At 40.2% G+C, this 13,072-nt stretch overlaps 1 protein-coding gene across 2 annotated transcripts in view; it reads right to left on the bottom strand.

Moving 5' to 3' along the window:
* Positions 1–13,072, bottom strand: part of srcin1b (SRC kinase signaling inhibitor 1b) — an 87,791-nt gene that overhangs the window by 72,664 nt on the left and 2,055 nt on the right. Inside the window, exon 1 of one of the 2 annotated variants that reach the window (XM_084741102.1) lies at positions 8,437–8,543. The exons of the other annotated variant lie outside the window; for it this stretch is intronic. The gene's annotated coding sequence lies outside the window, so the exon portion shown is untranslated. Of the gene's footprint in view, positions 1–8,436; positions 8,544–13,072 lie in introns of those variants that run through there. 2 annotated transcript variants of the gene reach the window in all.

Raw genomic sequence — 13,072 nt, 5'->3', positions numbered from 1 at the left:
ACTTCTCACTTGTTCTCTCTCTAAATTTGAGAACAACCTAAAGTTTAAGTTAGCTGAAAACAAATCTCTGTAAATCAGTGTTATGTTGTCAACACTCTGTATGAACTGCACTTAAACCAACCTAAGATCGAAACACAATGTGAGCCAGACTACCTCCAGATGTGGTCAGAGATCCGATCAAATTCATCACGTATTTACACCTTCTGGATGCAGATCACATTTTAACACCAGCTGTAAATGGGGTCCACGTGTTTACAACCATGCTAGCAGCTCAGTGATGCTGTCCAGTCTTGCTTTCAGTAAAACACTAACATCAACAAGTTATCATGTTCACAAAACTAATGCTTACATGCTGATGCTAAGCAAATTTAATGTTTACTGTGCTAAAATTAGCTGATTAGCACTAAACACCTGAAGCTGATGGGAATGACGTCTTGGACAAACTGAAATTCTGACTTGATGATGGTGATACATGAAAACTTTAAGAGATCACCAACGTGTCCCAATTCATTCTGAAGGGGGCATTAATGTCGTATGAATGTTTTTATGGAAATGTATCGGCTGATGAATGGACATTATCATTTGTAGCTGCTAGCATGTTTAAAAATTCTTTCTATTAACAAAATAACAAATTTAGTTATTTTGCAAACATATGTGAGTTGCGATTGTTTTACATTTAGTTTATTTCTTTTAAAAAAAGACTCTGTCTCAAACTTTTTTCTTTTTTTTTTTGACTGAAAAAGCAATTAATTTTATTATTCTAGTACCAAAGGTTTATTTCACTTTTGTTTTATTTCACTTTTCTCTGCACTAATATGCTGTACTGATTTTTTCCCTCAGCCCCAATTAGCACCAAACACAAACTACAGCCGAGGCTGCTGATCCTTAGTGTTGAAGGTATTTGGTCATAAACCAAGGCACTCGAAAAATCCAACTGAAAAGATTCAGTCTTGGTCTTGTTTCTACAGAGTGCTGCAGAACAGGTCCTAAAACCCTGAAATGAGTCAGCTTTATTACATCTCCGGTTCACTTGTCTCAAAGTCAGTGCAACGGTATTTCTGTTAGACACCTGAAATAAAGTCTGTGGTTAACACAAACTAAAGACTTTTTCATGCTTGTTCTAAAACATAAAAGACGTCAGTAAATACCCCACTCGTGAATTTTGAAGCTTTTATGTGTCTTGATGACAGAAGTTGTCAGTGTCGGTGACGTTAAAGTAAGGCGACCATGGTGGAGTTTATAGACAGACGTTTGATTTTACATTGGTGTTCATTTGTGAAGATTATCTTGCTAAACAAGAAGTATCTTAAGCTTTTGTGTAGCACAGCTTATTTTCTGCAATAATCCAAAAATACTTCATCCCTGCGGCACTCTACTGTGGTCCTTGTTTGAGCAGCTAAAAGAGACTGAATTAACACACTGATTCTGTGGTTAAAGGTTATCAACTGCTGTAAATACTCATTACTATATAATAATTTCATCATCTCATTGAAGAGTTTCAAAGCTAAAATTCAAACTAGCTTGGTGCTGACCAGTGAAAACACAGCCTGTGTTCGCTGAAGTTCTCTGCCTCAAAAGACGAGGCAACAGAGATCTTAAAACACATCAATTTATCACACATGATGGCACAGAATTGGCTTCTGGGTGAGGACGGGATGTTTGGAACTGGCTGCTTTTGTTTGTGCCAAGATGTCTGCTTCTGCACGTACTGCTGTTTCACTCAAATGTTTTTTCTGAGTTTAACATAAGTCATGGTTGATCTGGGACTCTGACTGCAGGTGTGAACTGAAGTCGCTGATGTCACTGCGGTCCCTGGATGAGTGCAGCCTCTGTTAGAGGTTCAGTCAACAGTAATCAAATGATGTACAGACCTCATCACAGCCAATTAGACTCAAAGTTAAGAGTCTGACTCTTGACATGTAATGAAATAGAAAGAAACAAATAATGAAGCACCACTGTGGAGTTATCACTGCAGCAGAGGATTGAGAAGCATCATTCCTTTGTGTTTTCACAACTAGAGACTATTATTACAAAGAGACTTCTGACCCTGACTCAGCACATTTACAGGACATAATTAAACTTTGACTCTTTCTATTGAAGACTTCAGCCAACTGTCGAAGATTTTTTTAGAGGGAACCAGAGGCATTTAGTATAGGAAACTCAAAAATAAGGCTGTGATGATACCACATTACTGTAATAACCACATAAAAAATAAAAAACATTTTATGTGGGTCAAAGTTGCTGAAGTGAATATGGCACAATGATGATAATGCATCATTAAATTAAATTACAGTTCGATTATAATTTGAAATGTATCAAACAGGATAATGTTGATATAATCATGGAGTGTAATTTATTATTCAAACTTAAAATAACTTCAAGCTAATCAAATATACAATCATAAGTGAATAATTTTGGGTTGGATAACAGTAGAGTTGCAACAAATGATTATTTTCATAGTAAATTAATCAATCAATTAGTCCAAGATGACGTCCTCCAATGTTTTATTTTGTCCACAACTCAAAAATATTCACTTTACTGTAAAGGAACCAGAAAATATTCACATTTAAGAAGCTGAAATCAGAGAATTTTGACTTTTTTCTTTGAAAATCATGATGATTGTCAAAATAACTGGTGATTAAGTTAATGATCATTGAAGCTCTAGATAACAGCAGACTAACTGCACATGGTCTCATAATTTATGTTCGTGCCTCAGTAAAAAATTCAAAGTGTGAGAAAAACGGTGAATGCAACAAGTTCGTCTGGTCAAACCACTTCAGAACAAATCGTTTTTGCACAAGGCCGCACATTTGCAGGAAAAAAAATCTCGGCCTTGTGAGTAGATACTTCAAGATCACACCTTCACATACGCCCAGTCAGACCACAGCCTCTGATTGGTCGGCAGAGTCAATCACCGAACCACAGGGATACTTTGTTTCTTTACCACAGTTGGAAAAATCCATGAAAATCCGTACAGTCAAACCATGAAAGAATACAGCCGTTCTAACAGCTCCCAGCTTAATCACCTCTCAGCTCCTCCAAATATATCCACAGAGGGTTGTGTTTAATATTTGAAAGCTACCTTTTTACTCTCAGCACCTCTTGAGTGCCACGTCTAGAAAGTCTACAAATCCACAAATAACTGTCACAACAAACCATTTGCAACAATTTAATGGAAAGTGAGAGTGTTCAGACTTGACATTGCAGCGTCACTGTGTTAATTCAGGCTCTGACTGGCACCTTTGAGTAACTTTAACGTGGCTTCGTATTCAGAGCACAGGTGTTAATATTGTCTGGGTATAAATTCCATCACATATGCTGTGAGAGCTTTTGAAAAAGCCAACTCCCTTAATAATTAAACTTAGGTGTAGGTGGAACTTAATTCATGTTTGAGCAGCTGTTCTGGGAGCTGCCTGGATTCCAAATATTTTCTCTGCTCTTGCCTCAAATCTCAGCTGCAACTTTTGAAATCCGTCTCACTTTATTCTTGAATATAGAGTGAAGAGAGCTGAAGAGAAGAAACAGGCTTTGGGAAAGAAAAACCAACAGGCCTGTGGGCCGCTTTGACCCAGATTTCAGAGCTCTGTGTGGTTTGTAGGCCTCTGTCCAAGCACGGTGACCGAAACAGTGCAACCTGATCTGATGCCACCCAGACACAGTCAGCTACAGTTAAACTGCAACCAAACAAAACAATTAAGCTTCTCTTCTCACATTTAATCAAACATTTAAAGTCTAAACAGACAAATTCTGCATCCATAATGATATTTTTTTTTATTTTTAGCCTTTCTGTCCTTAAACTGACACTTAGGCAGAACTACATCAGCAAATAATATTTAATAAACTGTCAAAGACATGAGATTCAATATGAATGTTTTCTTTCACTGGTCCAGTCAAGCAAGTGGGTTAGAAATCTCTAGGGCTAGAATTCTATAAAATGTCAGAAAATAGTGAAAAATGTTGATCCCAGTTCAGTCCACAGTCTTTACATGTCTCATTTTGTATAAGATTTACTCACCCAACATGGCATTTTACTCGCCCTGGACAATCCTGGACAATTTGTCTGAGATCATGTTTCTACAAAGCTGTCAACATTTTTACAACTGCATCCATGCTTTTTGTATAATCTGCGTTTTAAATTTGAAACATGACTACATGGATAAACTTTAATAATCATAAGAAGAATCAGAATTCAAAGATCGTTTTTCATTGCTTTTTTATACTCTTCCTAAATTAAATTAAGATAAAAATGATACACTGTATGAGCAGCCTTTAAAAAAGTACACTCAATCATTTTTACCACAAAAAGTCTTACAAATTTAATACTGGCCTTTCCTGAAACTTAGTGGCAAAATTACCTTTTTGATACCACCTTCTTCCCATCTTAAAATGTGCAGTATCTATCAGATGCTCAGTCATACTTCAATTCAGGCTTTTCTTTAACTATTATTTGTGAGAGTTATTGTTACCTCTGACTGAGATGATCCAGGAATTTCTGGCTGATTTTGCACAGAAAAACCTACAGAGATCTTAAGGAGCTTGAAGTTTGGAGAAAAATCTGAATCAATGTACTTGCTGATAAAGTCGGAAGACGACGTGTGCCACCATTCAGTTGCTTTTTCTGTGTAAAACTAACGTCTTATTTAATTGTCCATCTTATTCACAAATGAAATCATGGTGAAAATGTTTATACAAACATGCAGATGACTTTTTTGGCCTTTTGTATAAGCGTGATTTGGTTGAAGAGGCAACATTTATGAACGATGTAGCTGCTCTCCAGCCTTGTTGCTGTGCTTAACTCCAGTAAACCAAATGAACCGATTACCTGCTCAAAACAGGACCTTAAAACCACTCGAGTCATAATATATGATCAGCCAGTGAAAACATCTTTAAGTCTTCTTCTTCTTTAGACGCCTCCCCAGTTAGAGTTTTCCACAGTCAACTGATTTTAAGATCTGCATATTTGATTTGTCTTAAGACTGACGCAAAACCTCCCATTTAACCAGGCCTGGGACCAGCAATTAGGGCTGTGCATCCCTGGTGGCTTGAGAGCGAGACACGGTTCAGTGTCTTGCTCAAGGACACTTGAGATGGAACATGGAAACAGAAGGAGGCAGGGATCGGCCCACTAACCCTTTGATCAGTAGACGACACACTCTTCCTCCTGAGCCAGTCACCGTGCCACAGATAACTTTAAGCACTTAGAAATATCACAGATTTTTTCCTACAGTTCACATTTTTCTCTGTTAATATTGATCTGTTTTTAAGAAATGAAAGGAAACTTACTGCACCGGCTACAATGGCTTTAGATATTTGGTATGAGGTGAAGGTAAAGGCCAACTTTATTACAATTTTACTGTCTGATTCATTATCTGGAGCTGCTGTACAGCAACCAGTGACCAACTCCAGTTCTAAGCCAGGATCTTGGTCAGGATTATTAACTGAAGACTTGTCATACAATATTACTGCATGTCTTGTAATCTAACCTGAATAGTAAACACAGGAGCGGCTGGTGAGAGTCATCAGTGTGGCCATTAAACTAATCAGAAGGCTGCAGAATCTATTGGAGACTCTTTGGGAGCAGAGGAACCTTCACAGCTCTTGTTTTCCAGGAGCTAAACTCTGGTAGGTGCAGCAGGATGCCTGTGGCTACAATTCTTAATTCATAAATACATATAAAAGTAATTTATGCTTCAGGGAAATTGGCTTGCTCGATTGTTAGAGACTCCATTTTTATGTTTTACTGGTTCAAACTGCAGGACAGGCCAAAAACAATGGTAAAGTATCAGGACATTAGCACCGATACAATATTGGGTTAACTTTACATAGCTTTTTGATCCAGTGTTGGCGTTATTTGGGCAGAACGGTGTCACAGTTGTTAGCACTGTCGCCTCACAGCAAGGTTGTGGGTTTGAATATGTTTGGACATGGCCTTTCTGTGTGGAGTTTGCACGTTCTATCCATGCTTGCGTGGGCTTCCTCCAGGTGTTCCTGTTTTCCCAGCCATGATAAAGGTCAGTTCTCCAGTCAGGACCTCTGACCAAGGTGCTGGCTTACAAGTGGAGCTGGTACCTGGAGGACAATCTGAGCTCCAGCTGAATCCAGCTGCCTTGCAAGCTAACCTGATTTAGGCAGAAGGACTGCTACCACATTTTCACATGATGCGAGTGTGACAGTTGGCGGCTTTAGGCACATCTAAGCTGGAAGAAGACGATAGTGACAACAAAACATGGAGGAGAAGAGTGAAACTGTAAATAAAGGGCAGGAGGCATCCCAACCAACCCAAAATTAGGGAGAAGAACGTTTTTTGTTTTTAACTCAAGTTTTGTCTGATGTGCAGCAGTTTTTGTTTGTAAGAATGTTCCACATAAAAGAAGAAAAATAATTGAATGTGATGAAGAGAGGTGCAGTACATGACACGTTATCATGGTAGAGCGTTCCTCTCCGATAGAGTTATAATTACCTCCAAGACTGTATTCAGCTCGGACTTCTTCAGAGACTGAATGTCCATGTTTACGTTTGGAGACTCACCCCGGTACGGACCAAACAACAAGACTGAGACCACATGAAAAGGTGATTTCAGTCCGCTTCCAAATGGACTCTGGTGCTGTTCATGTGTGGTCTGAATAATCCTACCATCATGTTAATTTAGTTGACTTAAGAAGCTCAACTACTAATAAATCCATCTGCTGATGAAAACTGTTCAGGGAACGATCTTATAATTTATCTGTTTAAGTCATGTAAAGTCTGTATTTATGCAAAATAATTTGTAGCCATAACACATAAGTACATAAGTGCAGTTATTTCACCTGATTAACAGGTCAGAACTGCTGTGCTTGTATCCCACTTCATTTATTTTCTAAGATTAAAAAGTGTGTGAGAGTGATCCCACAGTAATAAGACCTGAATCATGACCTCATTGTTGGCCTGTCTGTGGTCCCTACCTGTCAGTCATTCTAACAGTGATGTTACTGTCATGTTATCGAATGTAATTAGAACAGCTATAAAGCAGAGGGATACATGTAGTTAAAACTGTTGCATAAATAAAATGACCTACACTTTGACAGAGGATTTTGGTCATATCGTCCATCCCTATTACTGCCTGTAGTTGCAGGTCTCCATATTAGATATCTCCATATTCTGTATGTCTGCAGAATCCATCAACAGTCTTTTAATTACCATCATCACGTCCAGCCTCCAACAAGCTGTCAGAAATCTTGGAAATTATTCCGATGCACAAGTTTCCATGTTGTGATGTTTGTATCTGAACCCTCCGCCTTGGCAGATTGATCATTTGCCTTCATGTAATCAATAAATGCCCTACTTTCACTCCCCACCAGTTTACTTTCCGCCTTATGCTTGCAAGAGATAGTAACGCTGTCAAGGAACATTTCTCAAGATATAGAGCCAACAACCTCCATAACCTCTAGCTGACTTCATGTTCTCAACTTTGAAGCACTCCCATGTGGTGGCTTCATAATTATGAGTTGACTACTTGGAAAAAGGCATTAATATTATCACCTTTCTCTCAGGTGCTTATCAGAATTATTGTGACAGAAACAAACTGTTGTGAAGTCATGCACCCATTGTGTTATAATCCCTAATATATCTGTGCACTGTGTAATCACCCACTCGCTTGGTTTATTCACCTTAAATTGGAACGGCGAAATCTACCGCCAAGTCACTCCGCAAATAATTTAATGCACCAACAAGCGGACATTTTTTGGAACATAAAACCTGTCTCATCTAACACAAACAGGCCCCCTATGCACCGTGACTCAGTGATTACTGCCTGCAATATTTCTCAATCACTTGAGCTGAAATCCCAAGGCGCTCGTATGCACAGAGACAGACAGAGCTTAGAGAGACGAGGAGAGGAAGGAGAGACAGAAAAGAAAAGAAGAGAGGGATGAGCAGAGAGACATGCGTGCCTGACCTGCATGCCAAGTAGCCATTTTTGTACCCACCCTCTTTTTTTTTTTCTCCCCCCTTCACTCACAGCTTCCTCTTCAGCCCAAACACACACACCGACACATGTGCACTCACTTGTACACTAACACACACTTGTGCGTGAGCTTGCACACACACATTTTCTTGCTTTTCTTTTTCTGCATGCATGCATGAGCACACACATGACTGCGGCAGCACCGACACACCTGGTCAACACCTGCCTGCTCAGGAGCAAATGGACCCTCCCCTAAAAACACACACACACACACACACACACACTGAGAAGACAGGGAGGAGAAGATGCTCATCAGGTCTACCTGGCGTCACATCACTTGCACACGCACACATGCCTCCACACACACACACACACACACACACACACTCCTGTACTTTACATCACTCCGTTATCATTCACGCAGCAGCAGAAGCGTCACACAGTCATGGCAGCACCACAGCTGAGGATGCAAGGACGGGGTTAGAGAGAGTTACCGTCGCTACTTAATGAGCACGTCGGCCGCCTGGCGCATCCTCCCGCTCCACACGCCTCCCTCTTCCTCCTCCCCCCTCTCCATGTTTTTTTTCACTGCGGCTCTGTGTCTTTCCCGCGCCCTGAGGATCCGCCAGAGTCCCCTCGCTGGTACCCGTAGTAGCGCCTAAGAGGCAGTTAGCATCTCTTCCTGCCCCTCCTCCTCCTCCTCCTCCTGTCCTGTCCTCCTCTCTCTCTCTGTGTGTGTGTGTCTGTCAGTGTCTCTCGCCCCTCGTCCCTGCTGACATAAAAAAAAAACCCTCCCTCCTTCCTTCACTGTCTCTCCTCTTGTCGCTCGTCTCTCCCTCCTGCCGCCGTTGCCGCTCACTCAGAACAGCGTGTGCCTCCCTCCGAAGCCCAGGCAGTGCCAACCATATGATATCACTCAGTTGCCTTATATGGGAAACGGTGGGTTGCCATGACGACAGCAGACTCCACCTGTTTCTTCCTCTCTCCCTCACTCTCACTATCTCAGTGCCTCCGTCTCCGTCCACCTTTTTCATCAGGAGATAGACGGTGTGGTTTAGGTAAACAGACACTCAGCACATGAAAGAGCAAAGAGTGGGTGGAGAGGAAGGAGGAGCTGGACGGGTGAGACGAGAGAGGAGAGTGCAGACTGAGACGTGATGGACAGGAGCTGACGGGGGTTTGGAGGGAGGAATAAGAAGAGAGAGCACACTTAAAGAAATAGCTCTTATTTCCTTTCTTACTGAGAAAGAGATGAGAAGTTTGATGTCAGTCTGTCTGTGTGTGTTAAGTACGAGGCTGGAGTCAGGACGTGGTTAGCTTAGCTCAGCAGAGGGACTAAAGGCAAAGGAAAAAATGAACCTGGTTCTGGCTTAAACAACCCTCAACAACTCTAAAGCTCACCAATCAACATTTTATATCTCATCATCAACATTAAATTGCAGTTAAATAAATAACAACACATAACTAAGAACCTGCAAACAGTGTAGACACAAGCATGAAGGCAGCATAGAGAAAAGAAGAGCTGACACCTTCTGGTCAGATGGTCGATTGGTTGGTTAATAGGCTCATAAGGAGAGAAGCGCTTCTTAATCCATTATTTTTGGGGGCTGGACGGACATATGCAGACCTGATATATTTTATTTTTCAATGACAGGCTATTTACTGTAGAGCTGCAATGATTAATCAATATTTAAACTAATAACCAACTATTTTGATGACATCTTAATGACATGCATCTTAAATGTGAATATTTTCTGGTTTCTTTACTCCTCTCTGAAAGTAAACAGACATCTGAGGACGTCATCTTGGACTTTGGGAAGCACTCATCATTTTATGGACCAGACAACTACTTGATTAGTGGGAAAAATGATCAACAGATAGATGAATAATGAAAGTAGTCTTTAAAGGAAAGACTTGAAAGTTAGTTCCAAACAGGACGTATGTCCGTGGGCTCCACATGTTGGATCTACTTTTCAACTGACAAGATCATGACCAGACTAATTAAGCAATTAATTGAGAAAATAATTGACAGATTAATCGACAGAAAGGACAATTCAGCTTGCTGGTCTGGCAGCTATCAGAGTGTAAGGGGCTCGGACATCGAGGGGGAGATCGGAGTAGAACCGCTCTCCAGCTGAGGTGAAAGTGTTAATGTTAGAAAATGGATGGATAAATGCATCGACAACTATCAGAACACCGTAATCGATAATTATCTATGTCTACTGATATGAATCTTCACTATTGTGATAGAGTTTACTGCTGGACTGCTTCAAGGACAGCCAGACGGTGACATTTCAGGCTCAATCATGGATCGATAACGTCTGTCCGTGACTCAACTTTGAAATCAAAAGCTCTAATTTTTGCCGTATTTTATGTTGTCTCTGTGTCTTTTGTAGGTTATCCTGGTGAACTTGGTATTAGCATGCTGCATGGCTAACGTGGCTACTATTACACACTGGGGTGATGTTGGATTAATGATGTAATATTGATGGACGGTCAAGAAAAGCATGTTAATGTTATACTGCAGCGCTATACACAAGCACGAATTTGATTGGATGATACAAATCAGCTGGTAGCACCAGAGCTGATGAACAAGCCTGTGATTGTGAAGCATGAAGGAAATGACCAATCAGGTAATGTAACTGTGCCGTCAGTGCTCTAACTGAACTAATGCTGCACTTCATTTGTGCTGGCAAGGTTTGGTAAAACTGTGCTGTCTAAGCTTAGTTCCCTAATAACTAATAACTAAGTTCCCTGGTTGGAAAACGAAGATGTCGTCTCTGCGGGAACCAGAAAAATAGCTACAGAAAATGTTGTCGAAAATGGAGACAAATAATGGTGGGATAAATGCAGCTATTCATGTTGTCATAGGTCAATTTCACAGATATCATTCTTAAATGGGCACTTCTCTTTGACATATGAAAAAAACACATCAAGCCAACTGATATCGAAGGAAAATTAAGTCAACAGGGGAGATACATCAGTTGTTGATTGGTTAAGGCAAGATAACATCCCCACTCAGACAACAGCTGCCATCACAGTGTCAGACTGAATAATGGAAACAAAATGGAAAAACAAGTTTGATTATCAGTCTACAATCAGAGACTAAAACTCTACCTCACCACATGCACCACAGCTAGAGAGACTACACAGAGGTACTGGGTGGAAGGATAAACAAGTTATTCATCAAGAAACAGTTCAAACATGAAATTCCACTAAAATCACAAAATGTTTTTACATTTGTGTTCATGCAATGATTGCACGAACACCTAAAGTGAATATCAGAGATGTTGCTAGGTGTATTTTGTCACTTTGGACAGTTTCCATATTTGAATTGTGCCACAAATCACACATGATGTTTGTCAGTTTAACACATAATTTTTCAAGTGTCTGTGAAGATACATGATTAGAAAGACAACAGACCAGGAACGTGTATGAGTGAAGTCATGATTTTCTCCCTCCAAAGCTACGATGCCTGTGTGTTTTTGTACTGAGATGTAGTCACACAGCAGCGGGTCTTTACTCGTTCTTTTTATTCACGGCTGATAAAACTACCAGGAGTCGCTGATGAAACACTTCAGGTAAGATAATGTTAAAAGAATCTACGATGTTGGTGTTGATGTATATTGTGTGAGATGACAGATGTAGTTCACTGAGCAGCTTCACACTAAACTAAACCAAACTTCAACGAATGTTCAACGACACTTTATTGAGATTCTTCAGATTTATTCTGAATTTAGGTCCAATGGGGCACCAAAAGGGCACTCTGTAACTAAAAGGATAACGATGTGAGCTGATGAATGATATTGTTCTGAAAATGCTCCAGCTGTGTCAGCAGCTTAGGAAAATGGATCTTGTTGCTGCTGTACGTTACTGTTACTGCCGCATGTTGCACAAAGAAACAAAAAGGAAACCAGAGGAAATGGTTTCACAAAACTCTTCAAAGACAAAAGGAGTTTGGAGAATCCAACACTCTGTTACAAGAAAATTCAAACTTTTGTTTGAGTCAGCATCAGTTTGATGACATCCTGGAGATCATCAAAGAGGACATCAGTAAGGACCAAACAAACATCAGGGCCAATTTAGCAGTTTGTTTCAGGTAAAATAATGTTTTAATGTGTAATTTGCAACCTAATACAACTTTATATAAGCATTTAACAAGATGTAGGCTATAGCCTGTAAATTCTGGTGGATTATGTTTGGCTGTCAGTGTTTCTATAGCTCATCAAATCACTTTGAAAGTGATCCAAACAATATTGTTCATCACTGTTGTTGTCATCATAGTTGAGGTGTGGACTCCAACATCCACTTGAGTTCTACAAATTTTCTAAAAGATATGTATAGTTATCGTTTTAGTTATTGGTCTTGGTGCGGATGGCCCTGAACACAGACATGAGACAGACATCTCAGTCTGGGGGAAGAGAGCCAATATACTTCCCCAAATGTGGAACTAGTCCTTTAAGCTCCACAGAGAAGCACTGAAGCAGGCTGTTCTGTGTCGACCATCTGTCACAGGTATCAAGTCAGAGCATGTGGTGATTGATGGCAGAATGAAAGGGAGAATACAGAGCGACAGGCAGGTAAGAGATATGATGTGAGTGGTGAGTTTAAAACGTCACATTCTTACATTTTCTCACTATCTCACTTAAAACCTTTTTCTCCGTGTTCTATTGCTGACTCTTTCACATGATAACCACTTAAAAAGTGGCCATTACTGACCCGGTGAGTCAGTCATAAAAATGCCTCTGCTGTGTGTGTGTCTGAAACCCCAGAGGCATCTCGCCACATAATGTGCTTGTGTGGGTTTCCGAGCCCACCAATGTGCTGTTATTATCTCCCAGGAAGGAAATGTTCACATGTGGAAACAGAAAGCACTCAGAGAGCTCATCCCTCCCCCGGGCTGCACTCTACATTTGTTATGGGATACAAATCTGGATCTGCATTAAAATATATGAAGTCATAGAAAACCCTGGAATAGATATCTTTACAATTGTGATATTTTTATGAAAAATACCATTTCACAATATCAAGATTCCTTCCTTTGTTAAAACAAAAAAAAAAAAAAACAGATACTAACATTAAGAATTAGTGTCCTAACTTGTCCTAACAAAAATGTTGATATCACAGAGT

The sequence above is a fragment of the Lutjanus erythropterus genome, chromosome 17 (assembly GCF_056507025.1).
Source record: "Lutjanus erythropterus isolate fLutEry1 chromosome 17, fLutEry1.hap2, whole genome shotgun sequence".
Taxonomy (NCBI): domain Eukaryota; kingdom Metazoa; phylum Chordata; class Actinopteri; order Lutjaniformes; family Lutjanidae; genus Lutjanus; species Lutjanus erythropterus.
This window is presented reverse-complemented; position numbering and strand designations above follow the sequence as displayed.